Source organism: Numenius arquata, chromosome 5 (genome assembly GCF_964106895.1).
Source record: "Numenius arquata chromosome 5, bNumArq3.hap1.1, whole genome shotgun sequence".
NCBI classification, from domain to species: Eukaryota; Metazoa; Chordata; class Aves; order Charadriiformes; family Scolopacidae; genus Numenius; species Numenius arquata.
In genome coordinates, this window is record NC_133580.1 from 27,424,726 (window position 1) to 27,441,904 (window position 17,179).

At 42.3% G+C, this 17,179-nt stretch overlaps 1 protein-coding gene across 1 annotated transcript in view; it reads left to right on the forward strand.

The window, feature by feature from the left end:
• Window positions 1-16,519: 16,519 nt before the first annotated feature.
• Window positions 16,520-17,179, forward strand: part of SLC20A2 (solute carrier family 20 member 2) — a 41,105-nt gene continuing 40,445 nt past the window's right edge. The window contains exon 1 of the mRNA XM_074148041.1: window positions 16,520-16,665. The gene's annotated coding sequence lies outside the window, so the exon portion shown is untranslated. The remainder of the gene's footprint in view (window positions 16,666-17,179) is intronic.

A 17,179-nucleotide genomic window follows, 5' to 3' on the forward strand; every position in this document is an offset into this window, starting at 1 on the left:
TAAAATGCATTAATGATCTTAAAAATCTTGCTGTTCAAGTCGGAGATTTGCCGAAATCGGAGTCTGAGAAAATACCTTACGTTTTCATTTCTGAAGAAGAACTTAGATCCTGAGTCTGCGAAGGAGTAGTCCCCTTCAGCTTCCGCCAGGCTGTCAGACTTGCTGGAACTGGTTTTTAGATGTCTGTGATGTATAAAGGCACGCGTGGATCTATAGCTTGCTCCTGAGAAAGACCGCGGTTTGGACAAGATTATAGAAACACTGTCTTTTTTTTGTAATGGAATAGAAGGAGTATTTTGAAAAGACTCGGCCGGCAGGAGGGCTGTATTACTTGCCAAAATATCCTCTGGATCATCCTGAAAGCATAGCTTGTAATACGCTCCTGACTGACAGCGTAGGGTGTGAAGCATAAATTCCTGAGCAGGAAAGATGTATGTTGGTTGTGCAATGGGAGACTCCATGTGATCTCGTTATTTATGGCGCTCCTCTCAGATGTCTTTCTGGGACTTGAACAGCTGCTGTGAACTTTACCCAGCACGGGGTACTCGGTATGTTTGAACGACTCTATTTTGCTCAGATCGTGGTGTACGTTCCGATGAGCAATATTAGAACCAACTTCTGTGACACTGGTTGTAAAAACAGAGCAGAACTTAGGGAACCCTGTTACTGATTGATGAAAAACTCGAAGGGGGGAAAAAAAAGTAAGAATATCATCTTCCATAGCTTTGGTTGGTGGACATCAGGGAGTGATAGTTGAAGGCATCCAATTTCTTTATACTGTAATATGGAAGGAAGGGTGGACTGCTTTTTCTTTTCAGAGGGAGGGTCGGAAGGGTAGAGGCAGAGGCACAGGATTTTTCAACCTTATCTCTTTTCTTCATGACTATGTTGTTACATGGCAGCAACCACTGTTTGCAGGAACTTTCCCTCGCTTCGGTAATGAGCTGTGGCTCCTCGTGCGTTTTGGTATGTGGCAATGCCATTGCTAAACAGATCCAAATCTACAGTCAGATAAGGCTTGGAATAATTGGTGTTCTTAGCTCGACTAAATAACCAAGTTCACATGATCTGTGAGTGGCCAGCGGATTTTTTCTTAGGCAAAGTATGTACTGCTTGTATTGCACATTTATTTAAAGCTAATTTTAGCACAACAGATTGAGAATTCTAGCAGCCAAAAATACCTTTGAGTCCCTTAAAAGATCTCTTTATCCAAACTCTTCTTTTGTGAATGAAAAACAGAAAATATCACATCTTTTTGACTTCATATTCGGTAACGACCCAAAAGCGGTGAAAGCCTTGCACTCAAGGCCTCCAAGGTTACTTTTGCCACTGCTGATGGGAGAATTGTTCTCTGTCATTACTGTCTTCTCTTTCAACCTCAGCAAATCCTGAAATGCCAAAGGCAAACCACTTGATGGCTGATTAGAGGTCCTGGAGATGCTGGTATGGCAGTGCTCTGAAACTTGTGGCTTGGACTGCTGTTTGAACGTTGCCTAAGAGCATTGTAGAAGTACCCAGATCGGTACGTCGTCTTTACACATGTGAGACAGAAGAACAGGAAGGCGTATGTGGCCTCTTAGGAAGAAAGTATTAAGATCATCGCCCCGGAACAGAGTTTCTAGGACTGCTGCGCAACTATTAAACAGCATGGGGGGGATCACTCAGAAGTACACAATGGGACAATTTAACTGCCATTATGAGACCTGTGATTTTATTGACTCTGGTCAGTATATGATACTCAAATTGAGAAAAAAAGGTTGCCTGTAGTTGTATTACTTAAAGAGCTAACAGTTGGCAAAGTGGTGCCCGTTACCAGTTCTGTTAGTGTTATTTTGATCATTAAAGAGCTCCGTTTGTTTATGGACCATAGGATGGGACAGGAGTTTTCTCTCGACCGGTTGCTTGCCTGAAGATAAAGAGGGATGAAACGGTGTAATTTTCTTTTTGGTTGAGGCAAAGAAGTATTCTCTTGCCATAATTTACCAGTTCCAAGCCCATAATCAAAACACTTGCGGTAAAACAGAGATGGCTATGTGGTGTTTCTCACAGATGCTGTAAAAACTCTGTCATCTCCTTGGGGGGCCATCTTCCCATGAGATATCAGACAGACCTACTCTTAGACCTAATCTTTGGGATTAAGAACCTGTTCCCAGGGCTCCCAAGTTTTAGCTCCAGAGGCTGGGAGAAGAGAATGCACCCCAAATAGTTACTGGAAGCAGGACTGTTCTGGGAAGATGAGAGGATCTAGAACCTCAAGTTTGCTTTAAGAGTCCCCTATCCTTGTCTACTGCTTGCATATATCCTTTTTTTTTTTTTTCTCCAAACTTGTTGAATGAAGGTGTGGCTTTGTCCCTCGTACCTCTTGCAAGCGTTGCGAGAGCAGAAACAGGAGTCACTAATTGCACTAGAGCTTTAGTAAGTACTTGGCATAGTAATCATGATGAATACGTCATGAGTTCATCCATAAGTAACAATATAGGCTAACGTTATTGCACAGAGGAACCTGCAGCCCACAGGAACATCAGCTGAGAGTAAAATGGGATTGGTTTTGCTTGGTTGGGCACTGGTTGTTCTTTATCCAGGCATGGAGATGGGAGGGGAATTCTGTGCTGAGGGGGAGAGGTTCCTGTGTGACCTTGAAAAGCCCAGCATGGTATGCTTCTTGTCTGTTCAGAGAGCACAACACAGGGCAAACCAGTTTGCTTATAAGGGTGGCAGCTCTGGAGTGGAAACCATCAGAAAAGTGAGCTTGCAAGACCTGGAAGAGGGTAGGGCCTGATGAAATTCTGATGGAGCCGCCAGCTTCCAGCAGATCCCAGAACTTCAGCATATAGAAATTGCTGTTGTTGGAAATTGATGTTGCTGGATAACTGTTGCTAAGTCATTGCCTTAAAGGCCCTCAGATTATGTTCCTGTTCTGTAAGAGCACAGTATGGCATGGGAGCTTACGGTGCAAGCCAGGCTGGAGCCCCCAGAAGGGGAAGCGAGGTGGTTAAATAGCAGTGCTAGTCCCCATAGCGCACAAACAAAAGCGTGTTCAAATGAAATTGAAAATCAGTACATTTGAAACCTGGCATAATTACACCACATGATATTACCGAGGCCAGAAGTTTAGTCGGATTCCAAGCAGACCTAGACATTTATATATATAATGACAATGACCAGAGTTGCAGGAAATAGGATTAAAAATAAATTAAGCATATAAACCTTCACGCTAATTGATGAGGTCAGGAAGGAATTTCCCCTTTGGGTGAATTACATCATTGTTCACTACCTGAGCTTTTCTACCTTCTGAAGCGTCTGGTCCCGATCACAGGAGGCAGGATTCTCAAACAGATGGACCAGCAATCTGATCTCTTGTGGCGGTGCTTAGCTTAGCCTGCCTGGGTAGGATCTTGTTGAAAGGGTTTGAGAAGCATTATTTTTTTTTTTTCTGAGGCCACCTGTACTGCGGCGTGTGTCTACTTTTCCAGTTTTCTCGTTGGCAAAAGAGGACAACTGTTGACCAAGTGCCTTTAACAAACCCTGAGAAGTGCCTGCTGGCACATCAGCAGCAGCCTGTGTAAAGATGGAGCCGTGATGGGTGCATAAGGCATTGCTGTATGGCTCCTTAGATTAAAAAGTAGCTCTGTGAGCAGCTGAATTAAGGAAGATGAGAGTTTCCTGCAGCTTTCTCAGTTTCGGTGGCACTGTGGTACCCTAAACAACATCCCTTCTTTCAGTTACACATCAGTACCGTTGGCCTCCCTGATTTTTCCCAACAGCACAGCGCCTGAGCAGACTCTAACCACCTCGTAGCTCTTGGGTGTATTTAATCAAAACATGATGTCTCTCTGATGTTTGTGAACCAGGCACATTGCTCAGGGGGGCTGCCTTGGTTACTTATTCTTCAACTCTGTTGTAGGAATTGAGCACCTGTGAAATCTCTACCCTTTTCCATCAGATTAGGCTGAAACTGGCCTTGTAATTTAAGTTTCTGTGCATGAAAGAGTCGGTGTGGTCACATAGCCCTTGTTTCCTTGGGAAACAAGGGAAAATGCCAGTCTTCCAAGCAAGTTGCCGTGGAATGCTTTTTCTCTCAAAGCAATTAGGTGCATGAACAGTTACACCAAATAATTGAGGCACGTGTGCCTTTAAAACACGCACTGTTTAATCTTAAGACTTTCCCCAAGGTATAAGGGAAAGGCTTCTGTGCCAAAATACTGTAATTGAGTTAACAGTCCGGGAGGTTGCTGTGTTTTGTTACTGAGCTACAAAATTCTTCTGCCAGTGTTGGCTGCTATGAAGATCAAAGTTAGATGTACCAGCCTGCCAGTAAATTGTCTCTTCAAAAGAAAACAGAAAATTCCTTGGTTGTTTCAGGTGACACCGAGCGTCAGATCTTTTTGAAAATTATTAATCTTTTTCTGCAGTTCTCTTTCTGCACGCAACGGTGAGCAGTCTGGATGTCTTGTAATCTGTGTGGTGCATATGCTGAGTGTAGACATCTGATTAACGGGTGAGGATGTCAAGAATAAATAGAATTACTTGTCCACAGTTAATTTCTGATGCTCAGAGAGAATATGGAGTTACGATGAATATGGATCAGTGAAATGGTAGGTTCTGCTTCCTGGATACACTGATCGTCGTGATACGAGACTAAGGATCATTGTGGTATAAAGCAGTTGGATGGTATCTGGACGTGTTCTGGATGACCTTCTGATGGGACATGTGTGGTTGGCTGCCTCAGCTTTTGTGCTCTGTAAGCTCTTGAAATGATAGCATGTTTCTCAATAGCAGACATGATCCCTGAGGCACAAGGTTCCAGGACCTTTTGCCTCCAAAACACTTTTTGAGGGTAAGGACATCTTCAAGAGTTCAGAATTGAGGGAATATGTATTTTTCTTTGACATGTAATCCCTGCACAGCAAATACATTTCTGTCCGGTTACTTAACAGCTATTGTTCCTGCGATACCCAGAGCCTTGTCAGAGGGTTTCTTGCTTTGACTGTCCAAGGCTTAGTTATCTTCTCTCCTGCAATGTGCAAGAGAGACTTTTTGTGCTGGGATGGGACTCTGGTCCCTACAGCCATCCCTGGTTTCTAGAGTCAGAGAGCTGGAATGGAGGAGTTGGCGAAGGACTGTGCTGTCTTTCTCAGTGAAGTGTGCCCCTTCTATGGAGAGCGCTGCTGTCAAGTGCTTCTGCAGAAGAAAAGAGGATTTCAGATGGGAGGTGGAATTCTGAGAATTTGAGATGGTGGCTGATAAGAGGTAGGATCTGCTCTGCCTCTGCTAAGGATGAGTTTTTGGTGCTAATGTTTATTTAAAGATGGCCTTCACCCTAAAAGGGAGAGAGAAAATTGCTTTCGTGCTTCTGCCCTGCTGAGAGCTGGCTGGCTTTGGTGCCTGCTTATCTGCCCTGAAGGCTTCATGGCTGGGGAGGTTGCAGAGATCACTTCTCCTGCACCCACTCCATCAGCGTTCGGGCAAAGTCGTGAGGGCTGCTCATTTGGAGGCAAGGTGGCCGTGTCTCTGTTTTGTGGATGGGTCATCCCTCTGCCCTTTTTGTTGCTAGACTCTGAACAGTGTTGCTGTTGGCTTTGGGTCCGCTTGATCCTGAGTTTTGGATGGCAGAAACAGACAGGCAAGTCCTCTCTGCCCCAACCCCAAATTTTATGATATGATTCTGGGGACAAAGACGCATTGAATGTACCTTTGGCCTCGTCACCTTGTAGTTAAACTGCTATAGTGCCGAGGAAGCATCTCCTCTGGTGCCTGATTAAGTGTATAAAAGCGCAAATGTACTGTGGAAGCTGCCCAGATTAAGGAGCAGTGGGGAATGCAGAGGAGAGGTTTACATCTTCATTCTTCATCTCAGGTGTGGTCTAGAGCTCTAATTACTTGGACAAAGGGGTCCTGGGTAAAGATAACTTGCATTGTTTTGGGTAGCAGATAAGTTAGTAGACGGGTCAGTGGTTTCTTGTAGTTGAGCTGGCTGCCGCAGACTAGTTCTGCAAGCTTGGCGCCCCACGGTGTTTGGCACTGTGTGTAAGGATTCCTCCTGGTCGGCATGTCAGGAACGGAGGTGCAGACTGGGAGATTTCATTGGTTTACCCCGATTTCGGCATGCGATGCTTACATACCGAGTTTGGTGAAACTGCTTTTGTGAAAGGAACTCTTATTTCCTAAAAGGAACTTGAATGAAAGTTGGGATTTTATTAAAGACACAGAGGCATATTATTATTCATCTTTCCTTGCTTCATCCCTGTGATGTTTCCTGTTTTGCTTCTTGAGATACAGGTGTCATGATGAGGAGCTTCTCAGAAACAGAAGTGGATGATGAGTGGAGATGAAGAAATCATACATTTAAGAAGTTGGCTCAAGTTTCCGTTACAGGCATGGAAAGTTTCTGAGACCAAGCCATGTGAGAAGAACATGAGTAAAGAAGAGGGAGATGTAGACCCAGACTTTCTAGAAGGGATTGCAGGATTTGAGAGGACGCTGCGCAAACGTCACGTAGTTTGCTTGCTTATTCATTTACCTGCGCCCCTGGATTGTAATACCTTGTTTGCATATCTGTTTGGAAGTTGACAAATCCCCGCACATCTGTGTCTTTAATATAATCATGGCTTCAAACTTGTTTTAGGAAGAGCAGAACATTGCTGTAGTTTTTATTTGTGGATTAGAGAGCTTTGTGCTTGAAATTAATTTTTATTTTTTTTGTAGAAACGTACATTGAATATGGAAAAGATCAGACCATGAGTGCTACAAAACAGAAAATCAGGGGTTTTGCTTGCATTTAATAAACAGCCTTTGCATAAAATGTGTGACAGGTGCAGAGGTAAAAGAGAAAAAAAAAAAAGTAGTGCTAGCCCTCTACTTTTGAGTGTTCTTACGCTATCCTTAGGCAGAATCAAATATTAATCAGTTCCATCTTTTTTTATTTGACTGTTGGTCACAAAAATATTCCAGATAGGTAAGAATCCTTGGCAGGGCTGTGGGGTTTTAGGTGCAGATTAGTTAGTATTGAGTTAGGGGAGAGCTTTTTAGAAAGGTAGTCTTTTTTTGAAGATCTTGGCTGTTAGGTGAAGTATCTCCAAGGAAATACTAGCCGTGCAGTCCAGCAAGTTACGATGCTGTGAATAGACTTACTTGTAGTAAGTCGCTGATACGGAGTCACTAAGACTTTGACATACATGTATTTAAAATTTTAAAATTAAATGTAATTTCCTGTATTGGACAGTGTTGCTGGTTAGAGGCAAAGAGCATCTTTATTTTTCTTACGAACTCTTATCTGGTGTTTCACCCTTAATAAAAGGCTATGGTTATTTTTGCATACTGACCGAATATTTGGCCTTTAAGACTATATAATTAGTTGAAAGAGTAAAAGCAGTTGTTAAAGGACTGTTTTTCTAATGAAAATAGTTTGAAATCATATAATTTTAGTTTCTTCCGAATAGATATGATTAGTGTGTTGGAAGCACTTCTAGAGTGGATATAAAGGGAACAGTTGAGAGACAGTGGCTGAGAATGTGTCCAGCTATCTTTGTAGCTAACAGTTATATTTTTTCAGTCTCTTCACTTAGATATTTCCATATAATTGAACAGCTAAATTACATTTGGATACAAAAGCTATTTGCACTTAGTAATATTTATATTTTAAAATAGGTATTACTGTACTAATTGATAACTAAATCACAATGTTAGAAAATCCTGGCCTATGTTATTACTTTGATAGAAATTTGAATATGGGATAGTATTGTCTGTATCATATAAAAATGTTTTCATGGATTTTTAGCTGCTGAAACTGAAATCAATAAACGTTAGTTACTGTTGTTGACTGAAACAAGTAAATCTGCACATTTCTGTTTTCTTCATATTACCTCTGGCTCTACGTTCACCTAGTGTTTCTTCCAGCATAACTCCTTTCATTATATTTGCTTTCTTTAGATCGACCCGTGAGGCACTCTCGGTGTGAGTTTTTGCATGTTTATTTGGAAGACTTTCTTGATGGAGAACTATGCCTCTGAGTTTGTCCAATTACCTTATGTTTTCTGAATAAACCGTAGAGAATTCCAGGCAAAACAAAATCCCAGGATTAGTAGAGAAGCCAGTGGGTCAGTTTGTGATTTGTTATTTTTTTTTCATATTTTAAATACATTTGTCAGTAACTGATGATTGTGTTTTAAGGTAGATACAGAATGGTTTTCTGCACACCTGAATTTCATGTTAGATTAGTGACACCAGCGTATCCCAGGTTGAATGTACATTAATGAACAATGTGGTCTATGTTCTGGATTACTTTGGAGAATGGAAAATACTTTTTGCTCGGTTGAGAAATTTTTAAAACTGGAAAGGATTATGTTTATTTTAAAACCCTGGTACTTTGGATTTGAAAGAAACAAACTTGTAATATAGCCCAAATTTATTGTAATCTGCTTAGTTATTTATATTAAATGAAGTGACTCAAAGGAGTTCATGTCTGCTGAAGATTTAAAGAAAACAAAATCAAACTGCGGGAGATAATTGGGTAAATACTTGGAGGCAGTGTTAATTGAAATATCAAGCCCACTTGGGTAGTAGTGTATTCCACCGCTTCAGAGCAACTGTTTTCTTTACATTATTTTATTCATTGGATTTAATTCAATATCTGGTTAATTCAAGGCTGAGGAACTGATTGACAGTTGAAAAAATGGCATAATTGATTTTCCCTTTTTTAATTTACATGTAGAAGCGATAGAAGAGGAAACGACTTCTATGACTTCTGAAGGTCTTTGTGGCCAGAAACAACCAGATGTTTATTAATTACGGATTCCTTGTTTACTTCTTTAAAAGTATATATTTTTTTCCTGAGCGTTCAGTGTTCTTTACATGATGATCCGCTTGATCGTTTGTTTTATGGATAACACTGAGTGATTTTTCCTTACCAGTGTGACAGGGGTAGACCTGTGGTCCCTTCCAGGTCTTGCAAGAAATGGGGTCCACATGTGCTTCCATACTCCAGAGGACTCTCTTCTCGAGGCATGGTAGTCATACCTGGCTGCTGTAGATTTAATTTTATTTAAATTTTTTTTTAGGTGTTTTTGTCCTTTTTTGCTTGATTTTTTTCCAATACTTCAGCTTTCTGGGAATTTGCCCTCTGCCTTGGAGTGGCGTGGCTCTTCTCTCGGCGTTTGTATGGAGCGGAGAGGTCTGTATGAGCGCTGTGCCATTCCCGTTGTCGGGTAGGTCATTTTCTTCCAGGGAAACGCATAGGTCTAGAGAAGTCCCCGTTCAAGCTGGGGTGGCCGTAGCAGGATCCTGGCATGACTAGCTCTGATTCTCGCCCTTCTCCAGAAAGGCAGAGAAGAGGGGAGGGTTCCTTGTGGAATCCCCTTTGCTATTCCTGACCTCTCGGCTGCATCCATTTCTTCCTCTGGGCAACCGCCGGGGTGCTGTAATGCACCACTATCACCAGCACAGCTCAGCTATAAACACCTTTTTAAGAGGGTGAGGCACATTAGGCACAGGGGCTGTTTGTTGGTGCCAGGTACTCAAAGAAATATCTTCTGCTACCTTAATGACTTTCTCTTCTCTTTATAGCCTCTGGGTCAGCAAGCAGAGAAATTCTAGCTGTTCCAGCTCTTGCTGCAGACGAATACGCTCATCAGTTCACTGGAAGCAACATGTGTCCTGTTATCCTGCCCGTACCTTTAGGAAGACTCTTTGTGCTCCACCTGGATGTAGGCACTGAACTGCTGAAGCACAAACGCTAATGTTTGCTCCCAGGCTAGAAGAAGCCCAGATAAAACATGGAGCCATGTCTCCGTGAGCAGTAACTCATCTAAGGGAGAGAGTTCTTGAAACTCTTGATCCCTGACCAAGTTCTTGAGCCCTGACCAAAAGTTCTTGGTCCCTGACCAAGCTCACCATATTAAGCTGGTTTGTGGATCCACTTTTCCTATGATTTTCTGTGCTCATTCTCACAGAGGAGAAGCGTTGAAGTGGAGAGCAACGTTTTACTTTGTAGAGGGTAAAGCCTAGGTTTTCTTGACGTGCTTCACAGGACCATATGCCCTTAGCAAGTCCTCTTAGAGGTGTTTGCTAGCCAAATACCTGTCCAGGGGACATTCGTTGGCGTGTTGCATTGGCGATGATTTAATTCCTAGCCAATGTGACAAGTTTATTGGCCACCTGTTTGCTCCAGCGGCATTGTCAGCCTACAGTGAAGCAGCTGTCATGTTAACTCTGCCGTGTAGGTGGAACTCCAGATTTTTGCTTCACCCTTATGCTCCTCCTGTCTCTAGCAGCAAAGGCCATGGGAGATTGGACCATTACATAGACTCAGAAGAGCAGAGATCAGCAGCTGTTGGATTTTGGGAGGGGAAGCAGGCCTATTAGTAGGCAGGTGCCATTCTTTGCATGGTCTCCAGACAGTATTAGGCAGTCAGCAGCTTCCTGGTGTAATATTTGGCTCCTATTCCTATGACATGAAGCCAAGGTCACAGCTTTCATCGCTGTTTCCACCTTTATATCTTTATTACTGCAATGCTTGTAGGAAAAAAAAAAAAAAAAAAGGCAGAATTTCCATTGCCACAATGTATTGGCCTCATCTACTTCCACTTACCCCCATAGCCCCGGTCAGCACCTCTGAGTGTCATTGTCCCTCCTGTCTTTGGTTATACCCCTGGTCCTTTCCTCCTTTTGGCATTCAGCTAGCTCATTTCAGCAGCACTTGGTCGTCTGTCCTGCTGGCCGCACCGATTTTGGAGGTTGTCCGTGAGAGCCAGCCAGTGTGGTTTGGCATGTTGATTGCAACTCTCTCACTCCAGCTCCCTTTGAAGAGGGAGAGTCATTGGACTCAGGGGAGCCCCAGCCATCTCTTCTGGCTGGATGGGAAAAGACTCCACGGCGGTTATTCTCTGAAACCCCAACCAAAATGGAAATGGCAGGCAATCTGGGGCTGGAGGTGTCAGGTTTCCTTTATCTGAAAAATTCACATTGTTGACTTTTTGGCAACCACACTCTGGCTTTTTACCAAGGAGATCTTTGCATAAGCCTCTGAATTTGCAAAATGTGTATTTTTGGATTGCCACAGGGGTGTTTCATGGGCAGTTTTTGTATTCTGTGTAAAGTCAGTATAGGTCTGTTAGTAATTCAGAATAATGCTTCTTGAGTTGTCAGCAGTAGCTGGGGCTTTTAGAAATACTTTGCCCATGCTGATTGCTTTCTTCGGCTATGGGGCTGGGGAGGGGAGATGGTGGATTAAGCTCAGGGAGGCTCAGAGCAGCAGTTCACCCCTTTCCTTGGGCTTAATGTGGATGTAGTACGCTCGCTCTCCAGTGAATCAGCCAGAATCATGGTCGATGAGAGTCTGGTCCCCAGCATTAACTGGGGCAGTGCTTAAATCAGCGTTGGCCAAAGCCTTGCTCCTTCAGAATGGGTTTGCTGCCTTTGAAGTCCTCCTGGCTCGACGTGGGTTTGTGCTGTGGCAGGAGTTGGAGCCAGCCTGCCTCTCCCAGGCCATACGACACCCGGAGCCTGTGTCATCCTCTGCACCAGCCTTGGCCTCCGACAATTCCCATTGTGGGTTCCTCCTTTTCATTTTCCCAGGGCTCGCTTGCTCAATAGACAAGGGTGATCTCAAGCAGAGTCATGCCCTGTAACATGGCAGCTCTTCCTACATCCCTGTGCAAGCACAGCCAATTCACCTCAACCATCAGGAATGGATGTCTCCTAGATGGGGTGGGATGTCCTCTTTGAAAGCCCGGGGGCTTGCTGGAAAAAGAGGTTTGGATGACAGTGTGACAGAGTTCAGAGCCATCAAGAAAGCCCATCCAAATGGTTTGCTTCCTCAGAGCAGAGGAGTTGTTCCGTCCCTGAATGCCAAGTGACTACTTAATTTTTATGTCTACCACGTTAGATTTTCCAGAGAGTCCCCTGAGGTGGTTGTTCTTGCTGTGAAGAACAAGCATGTTCTACCTTGTGAAGATACCTATCTTGCTTGTTCTACCCTTGTGAAGCATGGGTACCTCTCTTTCTATTCAGAGATTATCCTGATAGATAACAGAGTGTGTTGGAGCTTGCTACCCAATATGCAAAAGCAGATGTCCTTTTGTTGGTTGGAGCTGGCTCTTTCCAGCTTGAACGATTAGGCACAATGGAGTTGCTGAAGCAACCAGAAATGGCGCTGTGTGCGGTAGAGCTGTGTTAAATCTCCATGTGTCTTGAGGACCTCAGGGCTGGTTGCCAGGTAATGACCAGCGTATGGTGTCCTTCTTCAAGTGCCCCATGGTGTAGGTGGTCACGGGGGCCTTCAAAACCAGAAAGAAGAGTATTGCAAGACCTGGATTTCTTTGAGATACTGTATGATACCTGTGCGGTCCTCTGCAACCCATTTTCGTGCTTCCTCGTTCATTTTATTTTGGTTTGTAGATTGAGGGGAAATAAGGGTTCCCAGGCAGGGCCAGGGGCACAAATACTGATAAGGGAAACAAAAAGTCCCCGGTTCTGGCTGCTTATGGCTCCTAATTTTTGAGTACCAGCAGGTATGTGAAAGCCCAAAAGCTGCTGTTGCTGGTCAGTAACCTTATTTAAGTTGGGACAATATTAACCGGAGCAATGTTCTGCAGCTTTCAGATGTTTTTATGGTATTTCTGTTTCTGACCAAACACAGTTTACAGGTGTTCAGGTTCCAATTCTTACAGGTTTTTATGTTAGAAAAGTATAATCATCCCCCATTTTTTCTTATACTCAAAATGTATGTATTTTAAAATAAGTATAATTGCTTAAATATGTAGCCTTCCCATCTGAATGGCAAAAAGGCCAGTTGCGTTTGATCTGAAAGTTACATTAAGTTGCAAATTAATGTTGTTTTAGTGGTTACCGGTAAATGAGAACCTGGGCATCTTTCAGAAAATAGCTGCTGCGGAAATGCAAAACAAAGGGGGTTTAAAATTAATTATTTAAATCGGCATGTCCTACGACGTTGTTTAAACCAGAATATAAATCTGCGTAGCATGGGTTTGTTTAATCAAACAGGGATCTCTCAATTGTGGATTGACTAGAATAAATTGCAATTAAAAAAAATATGGTATCTGACCAAGATTTTAATATATAATATTTATCATTTCTACAAATATTTGATTTGATGGGAACCAAACTGGTGCTGCCATTGCCAAAAGCCGATCCTCATCATTTATTTTGCGGTCGTATAAATTTTCCTTTGCCTGCTTCTTTAGCGGTATCCCAAATTGTAACTCTTTTTAATGGTCAACCTATCTTGGCTTGAATTTTCCTGTCCCTGAGGTCCACAATGCTGATTTAGCAGAAAAAAAAAAACAAAACTTTGAAGATATTTCCTTTTCTCTGTGCTGTTTATTATATCCTTTGCTTCATGTGTAGACCAAGCTCTGAAGCTTAGGTCAACAAGAAACCACTGCTGTGGTCGGACTGGCTCATGGGAAGCAGCACTCAAATGGTTCCAGTTCGTTGTTCTTCTGGACCCGAGATGATTCCCACAGGTCAGGCCGGCAACTTCTGGCTTTTGAAATCGATGTGGATAACTCCAAAATAACGTGTCCTTTTGATGGTCTTTTTACCTGCGTCTGCAGGCTGGTGGTGGTTACTCTAGGCTGAGTGAATGGTCCTTTAAGGAGAACTTAGGATGGGTTTAAGCGCTTGCTCGGACCCTTTGGGTTTGAGCTTTACCAAGCCAGACATCAACAACTTGTCAGCTATAAAGAGAGCATGAAATAATATTTTGCATTCTTTTTTGTTTTTAAAGTTAAAAATACGTGCTGCAAGAAAGTTTCTCTGTGTGTGTTTGTTCACTTCCTTAAAACCTCAGATTCCAGACCTATAAATACAGGCTGACTGCGTGTTTACAATTATGATCGCTCTCGTTTGAATTGATTGACGCTACTTGTAAAACAACACCGCAAAAGTATTAAGATTTGTTTAGATCTGCAGGAAAAGGTTAATATTCTTCTGGTTAAAATATGTTGCTTTGGTACATAAGGGAAAACCAATGGGAAAGTATCAACCTCTCTCACTTTTCTAAACCTAGGGAGCCTGTGTGCCAGCTATAGCAGAAGGAAAAGGAAAGACTTTGCAACCAGGCTTAAGAGATGTAGATTTTCACAAAGTTAGCAGCAATATTGCGAGCTTAATAGCAGTTGGGCTTTGACCTTAAATAAAGAGTCAACATTTCTTAAAAAGAATCATGGCCTGATACTTATAATTCTTTTTTTATTGGGGATTTTTAATGTCATTTCTGCATTGCAGATTTCTAGCTGGAGTTTTGCCCTAATTCTTTGCAGAAGATGATACAGGCTTACTAATCCATGGGAGTTTTCTTAAGAAATGTAAAGCACTGTTCAGATTTACCAAATTATCCTTGAATATCATCTGCAGCCGAGTTTAACCAATTTAGGAAACTTTTGCCTCCTTGTTAAGAAATATTCTTTATTCAAACTTGAAAAAATAGATGAGGTAAGAATTACGTTTCCAAGTCTGAGTTTACAAATCTAAATCAATGATTCCATTTTTCTCCAAAGTCCAGGATGCAGAAAATTTACCAATTTAAGTTTATTATGTTGGAATATGATGCCATGGCTTTTAAGTGACTCAGAATGGAGTAAAACCTAAAAGTTAAATTTAAAAATCATGTATTTATAAACCAGAAACATGTCCAAATAAATTTGCGTCTGTCAGATCTTTAAACTGCGACAGTGCACTTTTGATTTACATTCCTTTTTGCTGAATAAAATGGCTTAATTGCATTCTATAGTATCAAAGCAAATATTTTGTATAAAGCTAAGCCGAGTGCTTTTAGGCAAACATTATTTTTGCCTTGCCATACATGCGAAAATCTTTCCCACTTAAAGGAAAGCGGTTGAAGGAATTTGGATTGGGTAATTTAGGTTGAACTGTTGAAAGCCAAGTTGCTTGCTTAGGCGTCGTTCCAGTCAAAACTCGTGCACATCTTTAACTTTCTGCAGTCTGCGTAGCCTGTGAGACCTCTGCTGACACGGATAAAGTAAAAAGCCTGCAACATCTTTCCCAAATCGGGTGTATGTACCCTACTGTCACGTGCACTTGAATTAAGCGTGCGTTTAAGTGTGCTTGCCAATAGGAGACCCGAGGCTCCTCAGAGATTGCCTGGTTTCACCAAAATGCCCAGCTGCCCATCAAAAAAGAGATTTCCTTTCTCGTCTATGCCTACAGTTGGGGAAAAAAAAAAAAAAAAAAAAGGGACCGTTTTGTTGCTTTTAATACGAGCTTCATTGGATTGGTTTGTCTCACTAGTGCAGTCGTGACGCAGTGTTGTGTTTTATCAGTGCCCACCCCCAGCAGAATTCTTTGCTTAAGAGGAGGCAGATTTTCACCTACTGAATAAGAGTCTGGACTCGCACTGATGCTTCTCAGTCTTGTCTTGTGTGCTCTCCTGTGCCGGAGTGAATTTTCTCCCCGGACTGCCTGGTGTAAGTTATAGCCCTCTTTCTACCCTCTGGAAGTTTGCATGTTCAGATGTGACTGTGCTGAATGATAGGATGTCTATTTTAGACTTCAGCCTGTATTTACAATCAGGAAGGCAAGTCGCTGGAAGAACTTAGCTCCTTTTTCTTTTGAAATAACTTTTCAATACTGGGTGAGTTTTAAAAGATTTCTCTGCATGGTTTTCTTTTATAAAACGTTTTCCCATAACCCCGAACACTTGTTTTCTCTGAATGGATCTTAAAAATCCGTAGTGTTGAATTATGAAAACCACTTGCTTGTGAGAAAGTCTTTGTTCAGTCACTGAAGGATCAAATTGTCCTTTAGTTAGAGAGAAAAGATATTTATCAGGAAATGCACAAGGACTTGTTGCTACTTTACCCATCTTACTTGTTTGTAGAATTGCTGTTTAAACATTTGTAGAATTGCTGTTTAAATGTGATTGCTGTCTGTGTTTTTAGTGGATGTTTTCAGCAACAGAATCTCCTGCTAAATATTTAATGTGCGTTTTTGACCTTTCAGTGGTGGGAAACAGAGGTTGGTAGGGGGCTAAGAAAAGGAAGCATCCTCTGGAAGTTTTGGGAGCTGGCGGTGACAGTCCCTCTCTGCAATGTTAAACTGGATGGGAGTCCTTGGAAAGTGATCAACTTCAGTCTTGCTTCCATATCGAGCAGTAGTGTGATGTATGCTTAAACACATTGCGAACATGTTAAAATAGGAACTGGTTGATACAAAACCCGCTTCTGTGGATGCGGTAACGGATGTTTTTTTTTTTTTGAAAGTTAAGTCGAGGGTGTTTTTTGTGTACTGGAGCATTAAACTTGCATCATGCTTGGCCTTGTGACAAGTCCTGTGCACATAATTTAGAGCCATATAGGGATGTTCTTTAGTCTTGAACCACTTGAGTTAATACCACCTTTCGTATCGTGAGCATAGTATTAGTAACTTAAAGTAGATAACTTGCGAGCCCTGTGGCCCGAGGAAGAACTGGAAACGATAAGGGCTATTGATGTGAATGATGTTAGCAGCTTTGGTTATAAATCAGGCTTGGTTTCTATGCAGCGCTGTGTTTAGTACCAATAGACCGGGACGCCAAATCTGGTATGAGTTTGCATACATAGGTGGGAAGCCTGACGGATTTGTTTTATATAAAGAACAACACACAGAAATTAGAGAGGTATGGAATAACCTCCTGTAAGCTGCTGTCTGGTAAGCATTTGGGACAGACTTTTCAGACACTGGTAATTAGAAGTGAACCTGTCAGTACCAATTCAGTGCGACTGTCTGTCCTGAAATGTCTGCGTTTTTTCTAGACTGCAGGGGAAAAGAAATCGTCCTCCCCCATCTGTCATGTCGTAATGAAAAGTAGAGTACTTGTAAGAGTTATCTTGATTTTTTGCTCATACTTGGGCAACAGCAAAACAGTTAAAACCAGGAGTCTCAGTCCCCTCCGGAGTAGGAGGAAGTTTCCAAATGCAGCATGGGGCAACTTCTGAATGCAGAAGAGCTGCGTATCGTATGATCGATATACGGTATGAGCTGCGTATGGTATGATTTTTATACCTTTCAATGTTTCACAGTTGCAATAGGTTCTTCCCTAATTTTCTGGGAAGAGAAGATAAAAGGACATTTATGGGGTCTCTTGTTTTCTTTATGTTGCTCAGTTGGGTTGCTGGTGGGTAATGCACTCTGCTTCCCTAGACTTTGAACTTGGTCCCGAACT